Source organism: Pinus tabuliformis, chromosome 7, assembly GCF_031772625.1.
Source record: "Pinus tabuliformis cultivar Carrire ecotype Pingquan chromosome 7, CPIR1, whole genome shotgun sequence".
Classification (NCBI taxonomy): Eukaryota; Viridiplantae; Streptophyta; class Pinopsida; order Pinales; family Pinaceae; genus Pinus; species Pinus tabuliformis.
Window position 1 is genome coordinate 2014689864 of NC_142293.1, and position 19424 is coordinate 2014709287.

A 19424-nucleotide genomic window follows, 5' to 3' on the forward strand; every position below is an offset into this window, starting at 1 on the left:
CCATCTCTACTAACACCTATAACATATTCATCTCCATGACCCTCTCAGGATCCTTTGTCACCCATAGCGAAGCGAACCTCACGGCCTCTGGTATGTCGTCCTTCTGTGGAGGGAACTGACTGTCTTCTAGCAGTCTCCATGCAACTAAGGCAATCAACAACAATAGGCAAGCATAGTGGAATGCCTTTTCGTCATCTTGTGCTTCACGACAATTGATAAGAAACTGTTTACAGAGGTACTGTTCCCAGTTGTACCACACCCCCTTCACACACTAGGCATCAAGCGAAATTACTGGCGTCAGAATGTCATCCACGTGGCACTTTCTCATGACCATGCAGGCCAAAATCTGTGTGGCAATTATCTATGATTGAGTGAATGGAATATCTGCATGACTTCTTTACTAATCCAAAATCACTCTTCATTCTATCCGCGAGTTGATTTTCCTTTCTCTTACCTCCAAACTCCTCCACAGGATCCATCCCTTGGTATGGAAACCTTGTGATATGGTGGATTAGAATATCTATAATGAGGATGGGTTTTCCCAACCACAGACACCCATCATGAACCAACGGGAGAAATTGTCGAACACATACCATATTGACATTCATTCTGCTAAAATGCAGTACCCATAGCATATTCAACTATCCATCCTTCTCACCCACGGGGCTTTGGATTGACAGTGAATGGGTGCACTGTTAAGGCACTCCTTGTGATAGGTTACTGGTTCAAATCCCCCATGGATACTTAGGTAGTCTTAACTAGAAAAAAAAAAAAAAACAATCCATCCTTCTCAACCCTCACAACCCACTTCATAGGCTCCAATCGCGTGACTCTGGTCTCTTCATAGTATATCTTGGCCAAATAATTGTTCAGTGCCAATTGAAAAAAAAATTCACAGTCAGATAGATCTCAATCTTCCATCTTGAGTGTAGGAATGTGCCCTAAGAGTGTGCCTTCAAATACTACCTTCTTGGGTAGCAGTGGTGTAGAAACCATAAACTTGTCGTTGTCTGGATCTTTTGGTACCTTTTCTTTGCCTTTCTACAGAGGGATATAATTTGGGATCCTCAACATCCAACTCTTCAACATCTTCGCGAAGCTCTTCTTCATTGAGATCCAGGGGTTCATGTGGCTATTTTGAACTGTCCATATTCCCTTTCTACTGAACCTCAGTATGGTTCTTCCTCAATGACTTCCTCACCCGAACAGACTGTGGTTTCTTCTGTTTTTCCTTAGTGGAAGATGATTTAGGCCTAAGCGACTTCAGAGCTACATGTACATACGATGTTATAGAACAACTTATCACTCTTTGTAGATATGATTCTCTGATTATGGCCTAGGGAACCCTTCCTTTCCAGACTTGGTCCAAAATTTAAAAAACAATGCTTTATTTCCTATACGCTACTTTTGTTAGAAAATTATATATTATAGAGCAACGGAGAACATAAAATATATTGTAGAAATAAAAACATAGAAAACACATAAAACAAGAGAGACACAGATACACGTGGTTCACCCAATTTGGGTTACATCCATGGAGAAACAGCGAGTCCTTCATTTTATATTATCTAGCAAACTGAAGAGATACATTAACCTACAGTAGATCTACTGTAATTCCCTCTTTGCTCTCACACAATCTCCTCTCTCTTTCTCACTCAGAATATAGATCTACATAGACACAATAAAATTCCCTCATATATAGCAAGGGGTTGCCTTCTAGGGAAAAAACCCTAAATTAAACATAACTTCTATCGTCAGATCTCTGCCTAATGAATGGCTCATATTGACTACGAAATTACAACAATTTACAAGGAAAATTCACATGTATCTATTTTTAGCTTCGGGAGTGCTACCCTCGATCCCCCGCCAGGGGGGGACTCCCAAAGGTCGTAATCATCCCCCCCCAGACCCCCCTGCAACATAAATATTATGGGCGACATTGCCTCCACATTATGAACTGGGGTCCAATGCAGTGATACCTCTGAATAAAGAACATAGTCAGCCTCCACACCCAACAACTTTTCCCTATGATAAAAGCATGTACATGTAGGTTAGCATATAGGGAACTCGCGTACATGTGTTAAAACACTTAAAAATAATCAATTTCCTTAATTTCGGGTGGAGTTCATGGGTTTTACCTATTACTCAACTCCTATAGCCAACGATCAAATTGTTTCCCAACTAAAAAAATAAACTAATTTGTAGAAGTATAAATAAACATCCATGGGAAGGCCTTAAGGGAGAATAAATGAGATATTGATATTATAGTTGATTGATCCATGATCGAGTCCAATGAAATCCGTGTGCCTCCTGCACTCCCCAAATTTGTAGGAAACTCTTGTTTCCTCTTTTGAGATATCCTTGTGTATGATGATGGAGAAAGATTGTTGAGGCTCGGAAAGGACTGATCCAAAGGACGGTTCCACTCAGAGTTAGAGGAAGACTCAAGTTGTAGTTTTCCACCTTTCTTGTAGCTTACATCAATAAATAAATGATGTTATGTCCCTAATATTAATCGTGTTTATGCATTGATCTATATTGGGAATTTTTTACAAATCTTATATTAATGTGTAATTGCTCATTCGTTTATATGATCTAACGTATATATCATGAATATGATTTACGTTTCTACTGTTGTATATGCTTTTCTTGAATAATTTATAAGTTTCAAAGGCATCAAGAGAAGCAGATGGTTCGCACCCTGCGGGATCTACCCAAACATAGGACCTCCAGGTAAGGACACTTCTTCCCAGTTTAGTAGAATAAGCATATAGATTGTTTTTCTCGGCATTTCTTACTGTTTTTTTCTCTCTGCTCTGTCAAGGTTTTCAACCCAATACCCTAGGGTGTTCTCACCCGCTACAGAACTAATGACTCCACTAGGGATAACATTCTTGTTATTCCTGGTTTGAGTTGTTTGTTCTCGATCGGGGTTTGTTTTCTTGATTGCTGGCTTTTACAATGTTATTTGACTTATTAGCTTCCCAGGCATCAAGCCTGATCTTTTGGATTGGGCCTTGATTTTTTTTTTCTTAATTAAGTATTGTATACACTTTTCTCTTGGGTTAGAGTTGCATATACACGCAAGTTTCCTCAAACAGACTCGCATATAAGCGGGTTTCTTGTGTTAGAAATGTGTGTGCACGCCTCTATGTCTTTACATAGTCGTGTGTACAATTTTTTGAATTGTTTTTTCAAATATTTTTGCACAGTTAGGTCTGCTACCTAGTGATTTCTACTGTTTCATGGTCATCCACTATCTAAAGAACTATGTTCTCTTGTAAGTTTTCTTTTCCAAATCTCCCTCTCAATGAAAAGCCTATTTGGACTAGGATTTCTTTTTGAGTACGTGTTTGGTTTGTATCTTGGATTCAAGGCTTCTACCTAAAGTTATTGGATGTTCTGCTTTTCTAGAAAACGAAATTGATTTCGATTTCGTTTGTAACCCGGATTTCAAGTTGCCTTGATTTTCTTTTCCTTTTGATTGGCCTTTTTCCTTTTCGTGCTTTTTGAGTGTCTCTTTGGAAATTTTGAATTTTTTATTTCTTGACATTTTTTCGGTTTTCGGAAGTCTTTTACTACTGTTCGGATCAGTTTATGCGAGTTTGTAGTCCTTCTTGTTTCAAGTTTCATTTATTAAAGAGTTTTATAACTTGCAAGGTATAAGGATTTCTTGTTCTTCTTTTTTATCTTTCGAATTTATTAGTGCTTTTTGTGACCTCAAAAGTTTCTTTAGTTTCCTTAAAACAAAAAAAGACAAAAATTGCTTTTGCTTTCTTTTTCCAAGCTTTTGGCTTTTGGTTTCTTTTGTTTTGTTTGTCGAGCAATTTTGATTTCGTTTCAATTTGTTTTTCTTGCTTTTGAGGGAAATTTGTTTTTGAAATTTTTTCCCTCTTCATTATCAAGTTGGCTTATTGACTCTATAAATAAGCACATTTGTTTATAGTATGAGTTTTTTCAGGATCTTGCATCATCATTTAAATTTGCATTAGGTTAATTTGCATCATAATAATTCTTATTCTTTCTAGATTTTGAGTGTGTGTAGAGTGTTTATGAAAAGAAAAGAAAAAATTATTTTTCTTACATAATGTTTTCGTAGAACCCAAGTAGAAATCCCTCTTCATCGAAAGAAAATAACTGCATGCATATAGTTAGGTTTCTATTGGTTTCTTGTGCATCCTAAACATCATCAGTTTCACTCTCGTAATACCCTTGACTTAAAGAACAACCCTATAAAATCAAGAGGTTTAATAAAACGAACTAGAACTTTTATTTTTGTCATTAACAAACACCAACAAGTTTAAGTTTATTAGGGCATTGGAATAGGTGAGTGGAGAGTTAACTCTCAAAGGGCGCTCAAATTATCAAACATAGAAGTTGAATAACGATCAAAATCTAATATCGTTAGAAAGACCGAGAAAGCTCTGTGATTAGGAGATAAAGCATGAGGGAGAGTGAAGACGGGGAAGAGAGAACCCCCTCTCCTACTTGTTGGATCCCGTCTCATAATTGTTTCACTAGATTTTGATATGAGTTGCTACCTATAGTTGCCTTTCATAGGGATCTCGTAGGTGGATGTGGAGGGGAATCTCATGGCACCTGAGGTTGACATTGCATCACGTTCATCAATACTTCTCGAGGGTACCCTTGCGAAGCTTGGGTGCTTGCACCGACAAAGGTTGTTATCTGAAGGTCAGTGTAACTACTTCTGATACCTTCACTAGTAGGCCTGGGGCGTCATTACCCCAGACTATTTTCAGAAGGCCCTTGATTTTTGCTTTCTTGTATTTTGGTGTTCGTTCATAATCACCCGGAGCGAAAATACTTGGAAGTAGTTTGATTGTGTGTATGTTTACTGATTTTTCAAAGAGTGCTCTTTTCTCCTATTTGGCCTAGTTTTACAACATTTTTGAGTATTTAATTAGATTTCTTAAAAATAATTCAAATTGGCTGATCGACCAGTTCATCGTTTTAGGCGATTTCATGGGCTTTCACCTATGAGTCCTGAGCATTCTCCTCGAAGGTTGTAGGAACAATTATGCCAGTGATTTTCAATCAATGGCAACAAACACATCGAATATTGATCCTCCAGTGGGAGTTATTGGTTTACAAGATAGACCTAGTATAAGTATAGAGTTGGATAGGAGCAGTCACGTTCTTTCTAGAGTCCTCTTCCAGTTGGAAGACGTTATTGAGGTTGAAGAGATTCAAAAGTCTCTTTTGACTCCTAATTCTCCTCTTCCTCGTGATCACCCAAACGTTTTATTGTACATCGGGACTCTCATCAATAGGCCTTCGAGCCCAGGTTTATATCGATCTTTACCTTCAAATACCAACGCTAGAAGCATGGCATCTATTAAGCAGCGGATCCCCTGCGTAATGGTTTTGGGGCTTAATGCCCACAATTTTGGGTAAAAGTATGGGAAAGGCTTCGCGAAGTGCATGAAGTGTGAATTGTAATGGGTCAAGTCAAAGGGTTGTCCACCCGAAAATAATGTAAAATAATAGAAAGCGAGTTGGCCTGCCCATGGTCCATGGACCATGGGAATGTATAAATAGAGCAAGGCTCTAAGGGTAGAAAGTAGTTTTTGATAGCTTTTGATTAAGATATGAAGTGTATGGGTTTGTAAGAAGAAAGAGTGCTCTGAGTCTGTAAGTCCAAGTCGTCGGTGGTAGTAGTTAGAGTAGGCTCTGTAGCTGTGTGCGCAGAGGCCTGGTAGAGTCTACAGCTGTGTGTACAGACCCGTACAGCTGAGTGCATAGGGTGGAACTGATTGTGTTGAACAAAATATTAATAAAGATAAGTGTTTCTAAATTATTGTGCATTTGGTCGTAGATCTATATGTTTATGCTTATATTTTGAGTTTATGCATATCTGTAAGATTTATGGTTGCATGCACTGGTTATAACTATTGAATGCTTGATTAAAGACCTTAAGAATTAGATCATATCTATAAGAAACACTTTAATAATAAGAATCTAAGAAGTGGATCATCACCGAGCTTCGCGATGGCCAGACTGTTGTGCAGAGTAGTGCGAGCATGAAGATCGGTTCGTGAGCCTTCCAGTCCTCATCAAGAAATCCCTAGGGTGTGGAAACCTGGTTCTAGCACCCTCCCATACTACCTCAGGTGAGACTTCAGTCCGCGCTCCACGGACTATTGCTGAAAGGGTTGGTACTGCTAGATTTGTTTGGCTAAAACACTTCCGAACTTGGGTTAGGCCCCATCAAGCCAACAAATCGTTCTATTACCGGGACTAGGATTTTCCTAACGGATGTTTGATGTTGGAACGTTGGAACACTATGAAGAAATAGAATGAAGATTGGTTGGATCAGAAGCTTCATGAGTTCGTGGTGCAAGAAAACAAAACCCCACAGATATCTGAGAAGAGGTAGCTAGATCGCTACATATACATGGAAATCCATGAGATCTTCTTCACATCCTTCTCGTCAGAACTGTACGAGTGGATCACAAGGCTAGCTGACAGTCAGGGAAGGTGAAAACGCAATCAACCGTTACTGTGGACTCCCCAGTTGGTACGCAGGTTAGAATAATCTGAAGATAAAATCACGCGAGTAGTAGATCATTAGCTGGATCGGGTAATAGGAGGGTTTATCACTGAGTTTGCAATAGACACAACTGTGAGCTACAACGAAGCTGAGCGGCATTTTCTGAAGGGGCCGTGAGCTGGGTACATCAAATCGTTGAATACTTGGATTAAAATGTTGCTATGTGAAAATGGGTTATGTGAATCCATTGTTGTCTGGGACAATGCGGAGCGGAAGAGGCTACTGAGGGATCGAAGGATTAGAGTACAGTCCCCTAATTTCACTGTAACGAGAACGTGAGGAGGAGCTCAGTAGGTTCTCTCTAAGAAGTGCAGCCCGGTTGATAAAGCAATGCATTCCACAGTTACCACCTCCATCCACGCCATCACCCACTTCACCTACATCAAACCCATTTTCACCGACCCCACTTCGACCACCTCCAAGGGTTGGAATGGCGAGTGCAATAAAGTTTCCCATATTTAGAGGTGTAGGAAATGAGGAACCAAATCAGTTCTAGTTCGTAGTAAAGGCAGTATGGAAAGCCCAAGGCGTTACAGATGATAACATTAAAAAGGCTACTTTAGTGAGTGCGCTGCAGGATCGCGCGTTGACATGGTATATCAAGCACTCTAGCGATCATCCAAATGCTTGGAATAGTGGAGATCCGGGATGAATTGAACAAAGAGTTTAGTTGACCGAAATCAAAAACTCAGTCAATCATCAGATTCAAGGAAATTGTGATGCTTCCAGGCGAGACTCCATGGGATCTGGATCAAAGATTTAAAAGCATGATTCGCGAAGCTACATGACACTGATGGATGCATAACACCGTGCGTGGTTTGTGGCATCTTTGATGCCACATTTGAGGACAACATTATCACAGCAAAAGATTTCAACCCAGGCAGAAGCATTGGAAATACCGATGAGGTTGCATGAAATGCCGATACAAGATCATGGGTTAGGATTCCAACAGATCCACGCGCAACTACAAAACCTATGCTTGGAGATGCAAAGTTTGAAACAAGATATGGCACCCCATCCAGAAGCACGAGAAGAAGTGTGGTGTATAAAATGTAGAAACTAGGGCCACGATAAGGATCATTGTCTGGTATTCGTGAACTATTTGGCGGGGGGGGCCAATGCTGTTGAGATCAGAGGCGTAGGAAGGACCAAGTGTGGTGCCCACGCTCTAGCACACGATCTGTTAGGTGGGAGGAAATCACACAATGGACAGTTGTCATCTACTACAGAAGTTTACACAGAACCCCTAGCAGCTATTTTGCAATTTTTATAGATCGGTGGGCCGCGATGAACGAAACTATCAGAGTTATGAATTGTTGATGGATCGGAAACCTACCTACAAGATGCAAACTGAGGTACGAGGTCAGGATCCAACCACCTTAATAACACGCAGTGGGTCCCAAGGACAAGAACGAGGACGAGGAGGAATGGGACCCAGATGAGGTCGTGGATAGTTAATCTACTACAACTGTGGAGGACCTGGGCACTACGCACGTGACTATATGAACTTGATTATAACATTTTGTCTGTACTATTATCATTTTGATTATGAAGCGGTAGATTTCCCCACCCTAATTGCACAAATGCATTAGAAAGGAGTGCTTCAGACTACTCCAACGCAGAACATCCAAATGATAAGGTCTGAACTGCGCAAAGAAGATCCCAACGTGAACATGCTGCTCCAAAGCGGTGCAACCACAGGGGAAGATAAGGGGAAGAGACCTGAGGAGAATACATGGGTTTGCAAGGCCCCTACAAAGTACCCCGAGTTTGACTTGGAACGCACAAAGTAGACATTTATGAAAGCTAAGAAGAGCTTCACGAAGGCCTCTACTTTAGGTAGTAAGGATCAAACTGAACTAGAAATGGATCCTTCTATGCTAACTACCTTTTTAGAGACCTGCATGAAGCTACTACAGGATAATAAAGCAGTTAAGGGATTACAGAGCTAATAACTAGGTGCATAAAATCGGGTGAACCGCGAGTGGTCCGAAAACTAGGAAAGCATGCTTTGTGGACCAGGCAGGAAATGCGATTGAAAACACAGATTGGCAACTTTGAGATCGATCAGGTCACCCTAGACTTAGGTTTAGATGCGAATATGCTACCTAAATAGACAAGGGAACACATGGGCAATCCCGCATTACAATGGTCTCCAATTTCATTACGGATAGCAAACCAACAGAAGATCTTGCCCATGGGGAGATTGCAAGGAGTCACAGTGGACATCGAAGGTGCGAGCACACAAACAGATTTTGAGATAATAGAAATTGTGGATGATAGTAATCCTTACCCTGCACTGTTAGGGATAGACTGGGCCATGGACATGAATGGAGTCATCAAACTAAAGAGATGAAAAATTATATTCGAGAAAAATTCTCTATGTGTAGTAGTTCCATTGGACCTAGCCGAAGGAGCTCACTACATTGAACCTGTGTGCGATGAGGACATTGACGATTAACTAGACTGCATCTACCAAATAACAGCGCAAGACTAGGATTGGGTGAATCTGACAACGGATGGAAGAATCTCATGGGAACGCGACAGTTCCTGCACGTCAGATTCAAATGAAGAGATAGAGCGATGGCAGAACCGATTGCATGAAGTAATAATGCTAAATTGTAATATGATGGTTAGATCACTGCGACGCGTAACGATTGAAGCAAGGGAATTTCCTACCGATGAGGGTGCAATGAACGTGGAGGAATCCATAGACCATTGTGAAAAGATGATACTGGAACGGAAGCGACACTGTGTGTGAACAGGGGCGTTGCACGCAACAACTAGACAGGGGTGCAATACACGTCAGAAGACTAGGTGGACCTGGCGCGAATGTAGAAGGTGCGTGCGTGTATGGTTTGGACGACAAAGTAGTTCGAGCATCCACCAGTGGCATAGGATGCAGATGAATATTGTGCAACCGCCCACCGAACTAAGGATCAAAAATCAGAAGCCACCGTGACAGCGGGAAAAGTGATGCATTCTGCTAGCTATTCACAACAAAGTAATCAGAAAATCGCTTGGTAGCATGAACAAAGTTCGCCACATAAAAAAACCAACAAGAATCTGCGTGTACCAAGGGTTTGATGGGCATATAGGACCATAAGAAAAAATAGGGGTGTGAAGGTGATCCTCTCATTGATACGACAAGATGAAATCAGGAGGACAGTGGACTCTCCCCAGACCGCAACCCCCACAGTTCGGACAGGATGTGAAGACCGGGCTAAAGGAATTCGGCAGTTACAGGAAGCCATTCAGCACGACATCTTGAAACTTCATGAACTCGATGAAGAATGGGCACGGCTGAGGAGGAAAAGTGTGATATTGGATGAATAAATTAGAAAACTGAACATTGGAGTCGCACAAGTGGACCACACAAAAACTAAGGGGACCAGGCCTAGTCAACCCTACTACTACATGGAAACAAGCTGCGACCCTGCTATCGTGGTTGTGACCACACCCTACTAAACAAGGGAGCATAAAATGTGACACGCTACTGGATACAAAGGTAATCGAAGGGTGCCTGCAGCCTGGGCTAGCAGGGAAGCAGAAGTCTCGCAGGTGGGGTGTGCCCACCTGACTATCTATGGAAAGCATAGTCTCAGTGCCCCAAGCAGTTGAAAGAAGGAGCGGGACTATAAAAAAGTATGCCTGAGAGCTGTGTGGAAAGGATATTCCGTGTGGGACCAAGTGGTCATCCAAATCGCGGTCGCACATGAAAGGTTGCACTACCGCATGGAAAGGCTGGGAGGTGACCATTGAAGTCACTATTCATGAGAAGAAGTCTAATTTGTGGCAGAGAGGAGCGGGTGGCGGGCCATTAAGACTATAATTTCGAGCTAGATATGAAAAGATCTACCGCCAAGAAGATATTAATGACTCATAAGTGGAGGGAAGGGTCGAATTATATAAAAACTCTTAGGGTAGCCCCAAAACAACACTTGGATATTTACGATTCGAGCTAGTACAGAATAGCAAGCACCCAGCTACCTGGCCACCCATGATTATGTACTCAAGTGAATCTAGGATAGAAACCATGTCTAGAACCAGAGTAAGGTTCGTGGAAGAGCCCTATCTGACCTAGGAGGAGCCAGGAGAGGCCACTGCCCCAAAAGTTCTAAAGTTCCCACGCATGTCGTAACCCTAGAAAAACAAACAGACTATGGGGCCAATCCGAGCATCACCACGATTCAGTAAATTGTCAATGGCAGAAAAGGGCAAGGCAATCACCACTGAACTCGAGGAGGAAGAGGAAGATTTACAAGCCCTGATCACTCAGATTGAAGCACAGGATGAGGAAGAGGAAAATGTTTCCCAAGTACCTTCAGTGATAATGCTACCACCATATATCTCTCCATGGAAAGGGATAACCAAGATACCGAAGGACCTGGAGGCCACAAAGAGTATGCTCCAGACCCCGCTTCTTTCGGATGAAATAAGGTTTGACGATCTGCTGCTGGGTCAGATACCAAATATCAACTTCGAAGATTGGGATCTCTTGGACAATGAGAAATTCCCCCAGTTGGCTGCAGAGAAATTAGTGCAGCAGAAGTGGTTACGGGGTGTGGAGAAGGTGGAATTACTCAATCTAATATGGATACCCCACTATCACCATGCGGCCATCACAATTTTTGTTATCCGACAGTTACTATGTCTAGTACATGATGGGTATCTCTGGCTGGAGGAACCGATTCCCATCACAGACAATTTAATACACCGAATTTCCCAGCTACCTACTAATGGAAACAATCCTGCAGACATAGCCGAAATGAGTAGTGACATGGGACTCACAGAAGTCATGAAGGTTAAATATAAGCTGGAAACGCGGAAGCGAGGGTATGTAATACCAAGCATCAAATACCGAGTGGTGCATGTCGCCACCCAGTTACTAGCCAATAAGCTCATGAGGAAATTCCATGCAGATGAGGTGCCATCCTTTATCATTGCGCTCGTGGAGCAATACGCAGAAGGGGTTCAGTTCAACTGGGTGTAGCTTCTCTGTGAAAAACTTTTGGCGAATTGTCTGGAAGCCTAGAAGCAAGGTAAGACTTTCCATTATGCATGGTTACTCCTAACAATCCTACTGGTTACCGAAGAGCTACCGAAGGGCAGCCAGTTTCCCGACACTGAGAAGAACCTACCTGAAGCCATGTGCTATAACTCGCTCTGGGCTACGAAAGATGCTGCGAGGATTCGTGAGATCAAGGTGTTTTGGATATTCAGGAGCCGAGTATCCAAATGCGGATCAACTGCAGACCGTGGTTATCCCCGAAAGTATACAACCATTTGCTAAGCACGACCAAGTTCAAGGTGGATATACATAATATATATATTTGGGCGCAAAAGGATACCACTAGAACATGGGTAAAGCTTCTATTCATTGCAACAGATGATGAAGTTTTCGAGGCAATGGCAGCATGTCCCCCAGAGTGGTGTGCTCTGGACTTGGCAAAATTAGAAAAGATTGCAGCTCAGTAGCAAAAGAAGGAAATCAAGCTGCACATCACAAAGTTAGCAGAAAGAACATGCCAAGAATAGAAAACACTCATGTAGTGGGAGGTGACCGAGGCACCAGCAGAGACCATCACTGCTCCCGCCAAAAATATTGTGGAGGAAATGTCCATGGAGTAGGACAGACAGGAGGAAGTGAAGACACATGAACAAATGGACCTGTCCACATCATTGACTCACCTTAAGAGACCGCGCGTCTAGGAGCAGTCACCAACACACAAAAGGAAGAAGACAGCTAGGACCTTGGAGGGAGATCTTCTTGCTAGTAGGGAACCAATGTGTGATATCACTAAGGGTGCTATAGAGGAATTGATGATGGAGCAGACAACTGTGTTGGGGGCACTCAAAATGTAGTTGCAGGCATGACAGGTGTGACCCCCAAGAGGGATGATATTGAACCTAGCAGACGATAAATCTGCAGCTGAGCAGATGCTTTGTGCCTACACAATGAACATGCTAGTGTTACCAGTAGACACCGTCATAGCAGAAACCAAAGGTGACATGAGGATTTGTGGGTTGAATTTGGCCGCCCTTCCCAGAGAGAACCTATACCAGCTGTAGAATGGGGTAACCTGTTATAGACATATTTGGGCACTGCAATCCCAATCACATATGTCCATAAACCAAGGGCTCTAAAACCCATAAAAGTGTTGTTTCATACCCTAAAGGATCAAGCTCAACTGATTACATAATTTCCCAGAAGTTATCCCTGAAAAACTGCTCAGGACTGGTCAAAACTGGACCATACAGACTGCTCCATGATGAGGGTACAATGCATACTGAAAAGCCCTTCTATAAGGTGCGATGAGCAAGAGCAGACAAATGGTAGAAGTAGTTTTCTTGGTGGAAACTCAAAGAATCTTCTAGAAACTGCTCATATGACACTTGCCTCTCTAAATTCACCTAGGGATGAGTAAGAGATCATGAAATCTCCAAGTGGAACCAAGAACTATCAGTGAAATTACACTAATCAAAATCCCAGAAGCTAACTCACTCTCCTGCAAACATCTATATATAGATCCCTCATCCTAGAGATCCAGAGGTTGGAATTTTGTAATTTGTAAGGAAGTGTTGTTGGTTTCTCTTTGAGACAATGTATTGTTGGGCGATATTACCTTATATGAGGTGAAGAGGGCTTTCATGCTGGGAGGATGATGTCGGATTAGACAGCTTGGTTGTAATCCTCTCTTCTACTACTTCTTTCAATAAAGCTCTTTGAGTTTTCCGCCATATGTTTGTATAGCTCTGAATCTTGTATTTGTATATGCATTGGTATGGTTAATATAAATCTGATCATATATTGTTTATGGTTATAGATCTCTATGCTTTGATGGTATTTTGCTACTTTGACTCTACAGGTGTTCTCTGAAGGTTCTTTGAAGTGGGACAAGTGAGAAAGGAGTGGCGAAAGCTCTATCAAAGGAGAGAGGAAAAAAGCAAGGAGACTAGCGAAGGATTGAGGTTGGTACTCTTTTCTTCTCTCTCATTTATCTCTCATAAATGAAAACACAAGTAACTTTGGTTTGTTTGTTTATAAGATGGCTACCCGTCTTAGTGGGACTAGCAGCTTTGAATGGACACTAGTTTTCTTGATAACAAAATGGCAACCCCACTGGGGAGCGAATAGTTTATTTGTTTTGTTACTATTGTTTGCTTTATAAACTATAGAAGGAGCCTGAAGTTAAGTCAGCTAGCCTTCGAGCTGCTTTTTCTATGCAACTGCAAAGTAGATAAACGTTGCTTCAGTCAATCTCCGGGTTGGTTTATGAACTAAACATCTAACTTGCAAACATCCTAAGCGCCCTGGTGGTAGCTCGAATAGCCTCATTAGATCAGCCCCTATACTTTGTGTTTACTACCTATCAAAAGCTCAATCGAAACCCTTGAACTTAGCTGCAAACTGTGAGTGAAAACCAAGCTCAGTCTCATCCCTGGACCATCACACTGTCTCTCATTGGCAACCTTGATGCATCGCACCTCCCGTGTGTTGCAGGTGAGATGCATCCCTGTTTCCCTATGTTACACGTGCGATGATTGAGTGAGACTGTTTCTGCCTCTAGATTTTGGTTTTTTCTTCATTGTCTTCAGCTTTATTCATTAGTTTTGTTGTCTATGATCAGTATATTACTATTGAAACCTTCTTCCTTTGCATTATTCAGCCTCAATTGATAAGGAATTGTGAACGTTTTTTAATGTATTTTTCATCATTTACAGTTCTCCTTTGCAAATAGTAGCTTAATCGGACTGTCGTCTTTTGGTTTGAAAGGGTCGCAAATGTCATTTTCAGTCAAGAAAAATAGTGTCTTAAATCATTCCTCTTTTAGATAGTCAATATACTTTTTCCATTATACTTGATTTGAAATTATTAATATTTCAAGTGTCGAAAGAAATTTTAATTCAAAATCGTAAAGTTTCGTCTTAGTCTTCCTTTAATTTTTTGAAGAGAAAATTGTTAGTACTGTCACTTTGAAAGAAGATAGTTTAGATCTGTACTTAGTTTTCTTTTTTTCATTCTCACATTAAGGAAACTGAAAAAAAATACATGCATGTGCATTTGCATTTAGACTGCATGTAGAAATTGATTTAGGAAAAGTGCATCTAGTGTGTGCTCTCTGCTCTATGTTGAAAGAATTTTACTTCTCTTTCCTTAGTAGCTAGGATTTTCATTGCTAAAAGAAAGTAAACGATTGTTTATCATCTTATATTCCATATTTAGGAATTGTATGTCTATATCACACGCTGAACCTTAAAGGAAAACTTCTTATGGAATATCAACTATAAAATAAACCTCAATTAACATAAAAATGCTTTGGAACCTAATGCACAACATCTAGAAGTCTAGGCTAGAGACGTATTTTTGCGTCGTAAAGCTTGGTAACTATCGTTTCCATCATAGGTTGGGTGATTCCTCCTCTTTGATACGACAAGTGCCAGTATGGACTTGTGCTCCCACGTACCGTCGAGTATATATTGGGAGACCACAATAAGCTATATCCTTTATCCTTAGGAAGCCATGTCTTCCGCCTTATCGATCGCAATACACTGAACACAACATTCGGGAATATTGACTGCCGTACCGTAAAAAGTATTCTACAATTTTGCGATTGATTTGTTAATCCCTCTCTCTAGATTTCCAGAGTAGTCACTTTCATTCCTTTTCAGGCTCCTTAAAAGAAAAGGTCCATCTGAGGACTTGGCACTTCAGGCTAAGACTATGCTACCTTCATGTAGTCACATGGACATACCACCGGTATATGGCTTCAACTGACTACCATTCACCTTTCCTGGGAAGGGTTCTCCATTCAATTTGACCAGTTGTACCACTCCTCCATCGGTAATCCCTTTAATGACATAGGGCCCTAACCAATGCATTCTGACTTCCCTGGAAATTTATAAAACTTACTATCATATAATAAAACTAGGTCATTTACCTGAAACGTGTGCATCTTAATGTGTCGATAATGCCATGTTTTTTTGCACTGCTTTTGGACCTGTTAGTGAAATCTAGCTAAAAATATTTCTTCCTCAAGCTCAGCTAGCTGTGCGAGCCTCTCTTCCAGGGCTGCATGATCCGTCATACCTATGAGTACCACTATGCACAAACTATGCACAATGTATTCCATTGGCATCACTAATTCAACACCATATACAATCCTAAACGGTGTTTTTCCAATCAACTTCTTCCATGTCATCCGATAGGCCCATAGTACCATGGGTATGCGTAGGTCCCAATCACTCTGTTGAGTATTGAGAACCTTGGTTAGTTCTTTCTCTAGCACTTTATTGAATGCTTCCACAATCTCGTTATCCACAGGTGATAAGGCGTGCTCTTCTGGTGATATACTTGAAAGTCCTCCCTTAGTGCACTGATCGTCTCATTCAGAAAGTGTGTACCGTGATCACTCATCAAAATAATTAGACACCTGAATTGCATCAATAGGTACTCAAAGATGAACTTGTACTAGCCGTGCCTATACAATCCTTCATAGGTTATACCTCCACCCATTAATTCAAATACTCCATCGCGGTGATATGTACCTCACTCCCGTCTTCCCTTGGGGCTGGATGGGTCCCACAAAATCTATTGCCCATTTCTCAAAGGGTTGTAATGTCATCTGTGGATTCAGAGGCATCTCATCCCTCCACAATGGCCTGCCAACCCTTTGACACACATCACACGCTTTACAATAATTTTTTGCATCATAATGGAGGGTTGGCCACCACAACCCTACACGTAGAATCTTTTGCGCAGTTGCTCTCCCTGCATAATGTCCTCCCGTGGTGCCCCCATGAGCATCCACAAGGATACCTCTCCTTTCAAACTCTGATACATATCGTCACAATATCTCATCAAACCCAATTTTTTACAGATGCCCAGCAATGACAGAAAAGTCTATCGCGCGCACCACTAAATCCTTCTTCGGTTGGATGGTGTATCCTTTCGAGGCAGTTCCAGTCATTAGGAAGTGTATGATATCTTCAAAATTACCATCCGCAATACGCAGAGTAAATAGTTGCGTGTCAGTCAATCCTTCCTCCAAATTAGTGGGCTCTTCCCCTATTTCGATGCGCGACAGATGGTATGGTCCTGCGTTAAATCATCCAGGCTTCACAATAACTTCAAAATCATTCTCCTAGAACAATAATAGCCATCTACATATTCTCCCCCCCAACACAGGCTTATTGACCAGGTATTTCAGCATGGAATGTTTTGTATACATCTTAAAATGGCCACCCAAGAAGTAGTGTCTAAACTTCTGGAGTGCATATACCATAGCTAACCCTTCGTGATCAGTGGTGGAATAGTTCTTCTCTACCTTGGATAACCTTCTTCTTGCAAACGCGATAGGATGGTCAAAGTCTCCTCTGTCAACCTGTGTCAGTACTGCTCCCAGCAGGGAAAATTTTAAGAACCCCCCCTAAATTTATAAATATAATAAATGGGCGAATCTCCATGGTATATAGGAAAAATGGAAGGCGATTTTATCAATAATATAATATGTATATATAATTTTTTGGCGAATCTCTCACCAGGCATGGCGAATATTTTACTCAATTATAAAATCTTGTAAGATCTTGGCGAGTCTTTCACTAAATAATAAAACTTTGTAAAGTCCTAGTGAATCTTAGCATAGGCTACATGCTGGTTTAATTCCCCCATTTAAATAGGCTACATTCCAGGTGAATACCATGGGTCAATACCATGTGCCATTTTGGTGAATACCATGGGTCAATACCATGTGCCATTTTTATTTTTATTAATTCTAATATTAGGGTTAATAATGGTTTTTTGCATGGTATTAATAACAATCTAGTCCATGGTATTTGTCCCATAGTATTTTGGCCATAGGTTTCACCTAAATATAACCCATTTTTTGAGTGTTCGTAAATATAAGGTGACTTATGGAGTAAATATAAAAAAATGTTTTATTTGTTTACCATACCTCTCGTTTCCTCTTTCTTGAGCCTTCATAAATAGAACGAGGGTTATGGACTAAATATAAAAACAGGTTTTATTTATTTACGATACGTCTAGTTTATTTATATTTTTATTTATTTACCATACCTTTTGAGTAAGTATAAAAAGACGTTTTATTTATTTACCATACCTCCACTTTACTTATATTTTTATTTGTTTACACCCTTACATGTATATAAGGTGACTTATGAAGTAAATATAAAAAATGTTTTATTTATTTACCATACCTCTCATTTATTTATATTTTTATTAATTTACCATACCTCTTTTATAAATATGGTATTTGGCCCATAGGATTCACTTAAATAAAACCTATTCTTGAAAATGGGCGAATGGATTCACTTAAATAAAACCTATTCTTGAAAATGGGCGAATGGAAGTTTGTAAGTCCTAATTTCAAGGGCTAAATTTACCTTTTTTACCCTATCCCTTAAAATAAGGTGGCCTATTTGAGGTGATTTGTAAAAATGTACTATGATACAAGATATTCGCCCACTAAAAATTTAAAACCCCTTAATTTCGCCAAAGGGCGAATATTCGCCCCTAAAATTATCCTTGGCTCCCAGCGCTATACATGACGCGTCGACATGTACATGAAACTCCTTCATCCAAACCGGGAATACTAAAATCAACACGATGACCATCTTTTCTTTCAATACATCTAAGATCCTCTTACAGTCCTCGTTCTAGCAGAATGTGACATCCTTCTTCAACAACTTCTCCATAGGAGGGGTGATCTGGGCATATCCTTTGATAAACTTTCTGTAATATCTCATATGTCCTAGGGTAGCATGCAACTGTTTCACACTCCTCGGCACTTCCAAGTTTAGTATCACCACAATATTCACGAGATCTACCATCAGTCCTTATCTGCAAACCACATGACCTAGCAAGGTCCCAAAAGGAACACAAAACATGCACTTCTTCAGATTGAGCACTATCTGGTATCTTTGACAGGTATCTATCATTAGGCACAAAATTTCCCCATGGAATTTCACCAGCCCAAACATAAACCAATCATCAGACTATACTTCCAGGAACTTATGAATAAATTCCTTGAAGCATCAACGACTATGCGCAAGAAAATCATGGCCGCATTCTTTAATCCAAACAGAATTACAATGTATTGAAAACAACCCCACTCATTCATGAAGGTCATCTTGTTCCTATCCTCTAGCGCAATCTTTATCTAATGGTACCCAGAGAACCCAATCAGATTCTTCCATGGGCTCAAATATTCTTACCGTGAGCATCTTGTCTAGCTCTAAGAGAACCTTCTCCTTATACTTCGGATTGAGATGGTAAAGTCTTTGCTTAACCAGCTTTGTATCAGGCTTCAACGTGATCTTAATAACACCTAGGTCCCTGATTATCCTCTTTACATTCGTAAACTTAGTAAGGAATAACTCCTGGTATTCACAAAGTAATGTAACGACCTTATCCACCATCGCGTCATCCCAGTAATCTCAAATCTTCGCAAATTTGGGATCTGCCTCTGTACCAATGTTTACTTGTTTCGTTTTTAGAAGCGCGGTTATATTAGGATTATCAATTTATGGTCCTTCAACCTCATGGTGACCTTCCGTTTTAGGGATGTTAACCTTTCTTTTATCCTCATCTTCTTCTTCAGCTGTTACGTTATAACATTCCAGTGTGTGACTAAGCTGAGTAACCCAATCAAGCTGAATCAAGTCCAAAGCATCCTCCGATATCCTAAAGATTGTTGCTTTTACATCTTGTAGTGCTTTGTTGATATAGTCAAACTCATCTTCAAAGCTGAATTTCATTATGAATCCTTCACGCAGAATATCCCATTCACCTGTACCATGGTGGAGCTTTGTTTCTATGTACCAGTTCATCGGG